This window comes from Galeopterus variegatus, unplaced genomic scaffold (assembly GCF_000696425.1).
Source record: "Galeopterus variegatus unplaced genomic scaffold, G_variegatus-3.0.2 Scaffold4919, whole genome shotgun sequence".
NCBI lineage: Eukaryota > Metazoa > Chordata > Mammalia > Dermoptera > Cynocephalidae > Galeopterus > Galeopterus variegatus.
The window spans coordinates 45046-49032 of NW_007731030.1; positions in this window are offsets into that span (position 1 = coordinate 45046).

Consider the following 3987-nt stretch of genomic DNA (forward strand, 5'->3'; position numbering starts at 1 on the left):
TCAAAAGACTGAAGGTTTCAGAAGCCAAGGTTGTCCACGCCCTCAGTACTCTGTCAAAGGCTGCTATTCAGGTATAATTGGAGCTTTTATCCCCTTAGGCAATTTTCTTGGTGATATGGATTGCCCATGTAGTTGGAAGTGGGTGATTCCACTACTAATCAATTTTTAAATTGTTCATTTTTAGGGCAATTTGTGCACATGACGCATATGGAAAAGAATCTCCAAAACAGGTTGAATAAAAAAGTAAACCACAGGACAATGCACGCAGTATGGCTCCTTTGGATAAAGTCCCAAACCTGCTAAAACCAAACAATAGATTGCTTAGACATGCTTATGTTTCTGGTGGGGGAAGAAGAACAAAGAAAATGGGGATAATTGAGATAAAATGTATGATATTGGTTCTCTCTGTGGGGGAAAAGGAGAGTAGGCAGGAGGCTTCAACAGAAAGGTAATTTTCCTTTGGTTTCTGAGTCTCATTTTAGTATAATTCCTTAAAGTGTGTGTGTGTGTGTGTGTGTGTGTGTGTGTGTGTCCCCATACAAATTTTCGGCATGTAAACAAAAAGAAAAAAAGAAATACATGATAAGAAATGTACTTTGTGATTTCCTGGCCTGAAACAATTTAAAGTTTGGTACAGGAAACCAGACAGAAAAATAATAATAATAATAAATGCATACTCTTGTTCTTAGAATTCATTCAAAGAGTGCCTGCCTGCATGCATTAGTATAATGTCTAATTTGTTAAAGGCAATATCCAGCCTTTGTCTGAAAACATAAATTACTAAAATTCAGTCCTTTGCCAACACATCATGAGTAAGTGGTGAGCAATAAGTAGAAAGCAGATGAAATAAAAAGGCACATTTTAAAATGCAGTCCATTCTGAAGCAATATATCTGAAAAGACTGTTCTTTAATAGTCTTTAATAGCATTTTTCAAATTATTAAATTTGGGATGGCCTTTTAAAATCAGAAACATCACAGAGTTTCACAGGGAAAAGACAGAGGGGTTGCAGCAGTGTTGCAATCCTGCCGAGCATGTTTTCTTTCCCTGCCAAATGCAGAGGGCTCTGTTCTAAAGGGCCTGGTCTGTAATCAGCAAGCACTGGCCTCTGCTGTGCTTGGCCAAACACCATCTCTAACCATCTCTAGACATGACTTACTGCATTTCCTGTAGCCATTATTTCCACATCAGTAAGTAGGGATGATATTAAATGTCCTGTTAAAAGGAATTTTAAGAGAATTAGATGTGAAAATGCCCTTCAAATATATGATGGAAGGTAAAAAAAAAAAGTCATGCAAATTTTAGTTGTTACTGTCATTGTTCTAAAGCCGAACAACTAGCAAATAGAAGATAGAGATAAAGAAGTGATACGGTAGAAAGCAGCATAAGAGGTTCTGGTCAATATGGTGGAGTAGTGGGTTCCTGGTGTCGCTCTCTCCCACAAAGTGACCAATTTGCAGCTTCTGAGGAGCAGTGATGGAGGACCCAAAACCTGTGCTGGAGCAGACAGGAGCCACCTGTCACGGGACCCCAGTTCAAGTTGCTCCCCATTCTGCAGAGAGACTTTAGAGCTTCTGGGCCCACATGCCCTGAGCCTGCCAGCCGGAGAAGGCAGACAAGGCCAGGGTGGGACTTCTGGCGCAGGCCATCCCATCTCCATGAGTGACCTGAGAGGCTCCAGCCTCCCAAGCCCTGAGCCAGATAAGCCAGTGAAAATCCCCATTCAAAAGGCACAGAATGAATGACTGGATTAAAAAGACGGACCCAACAATATGCTGTCTCCAAGAGAATCACTCTACCTGTAAAGACACACATAGACTAAGAATGAAAGGATGGAAAAAGATATATCCTACAAGTAGAAATGAAAAACGAGCTGGAGTAGCTATTCTTATATCAGATAAAAAAGTAAAGCAAAAACCATTAAAAGAGATAAAGATGGCCAATATAAAATGATAAAAGGATCAAGAAGACATAACAATCATAAATATATATGCACCTAATGTTGGAGCAGCCAGATTTACAAAGCAAACCCTATTCGATCTCAAGAAGGAAATAGACACTAGCACCATAATAGTGGGGGACCCTAACACCCAACTTTCATCATTGGACAGATCATCTAGGCAAAGAATCAACAGAGAAACACAAGATCTAAACAATACCTTACATCAATTGGATTTGGCAGATATCTACAGAACACTCCAACCAACAACGTCAGAATATTCATTCTTCTCATCAGCACATGGAACATTCTCCAGGATAGACCACATGTCAGGTCACAAAGCAAGTCTTAACAAATTCAAAAAACTTGGAATTGTTCATGTATTTTTTCTGATCATAATGGATTAAAATTAGAAATCAAAAATAGACAAAAGTCTGAAAACTATACAAACTCATGGAAATTAAACAACATTCTACTTAATGACATGTGGGTCCAAGAAGAAATTAAACAGGAAATCAAAAAATTTCTTGAAACTAATGAAAATAAAGACACATCATACCAAAACCTGTGGGAAACTGCAAAAGCAGTAATAAGGGAGAAATTTATTACATTAAATGCTTACTTCAGAAGAATGGAAAGATGAGAAATAAATAACTTAACACTTCACCTTAAAGATCTAGAAAAACAAGACCAATCCAAACCTAAAGTTAGTAGATGGAAAGAAATAATTAAGACCAGAGCCAAACTAAATGAAATAGAAACATGACAAACAATACAAAAGATCAATGAAACAAACAGTTGGTTTTTTGAAAAAATTAATAAAATTGACAAACCTTTAGCAAGACTAAGTAAAGGAGAAGACCCAAATAACAAAAATTAGAAATGAAAAAGGTGATATTACAAATGACACCTCAGAAAAACAAGGAATCTTTAGAGACTATGACAAACATCTATATGCCAACAAATTTGAAAATCTGGAGGAAATGGATAAATTTCTTGATGCATGCAAATTACCAAAACTGAGCCAAAAAGATATAGAATATCTGAACAGACCAATAACAATAAAAGAGATTGAAGCTGTTATCAGAAGTCTCTCAACAAAGAAAAGCCCAGGACCAGATGGGTTCACTGCAGAATTCTACCAAATCTTCAATGAGGAACTGATACCAATTCTCTACAAACTGTTCCAAAAGATTGAACAGAGGCCATTCACCCAAACTCATTCTATAAAGCAAATATCACACTGATACCAAAACCAGACAAAGGTGCATCAAAAATAGAAAACTATAGGCCAAAATCCTTGATGCATATAGATACAAAAATCCTCAATAAAATACTAACTAAAAGAATACAGCAACACATACAGAAAATTATACACCATGATCAAGAGGGATTCATCCCAGGGATGCAAGGTTGGTTCAACATATGTAAATCAATTAATGTGATACACCACATTAAGAAAAGCAAAGACAAAAACCACATGATCATCTCTATTGATGCTGAAAAAGCACTTGACAAAATTCAACATCCTTTCATGATAAAGACTCTCTACAAGTTAGGCATAGACAAAAAGTATCTCAACATAATTAAAGCTGTATATGATAAGCCCACTGCCAATATTATCCTGAATGGGGAAAAGCTTTTAGCTTTTCCCTTAAAAACAGGAACTAGACAAGGATGCCCACTCTCACCACTTCTATTCAACTTAGTGTTGGAAGTACTAGCCAGAGCAATCAGAAAAGAGAAGGAAATAAAGGGCATCCAGATTGGAAAAGATGAAGCCAAGCTGTCCCTTTTTGCAGATGATATGATCTTATATATTGAACAGCCTAAAGCTTCTATAAAAATACTCCCAGAGTTGATTAATGATTTCAGCAAATTTGCAGGTTAAAAAATCAACACACAAAAATTAGTAGCATTTTTATACTCCACCTGTGAACATGCAGAAAAAGAAATCAAGAAAGCTAGCACATTTACAATAGCCACCCAAAAATTAAAATATTTAGGAATAAAGCTGACCAGCGATGTGAAAAATCTCTATGACTACAA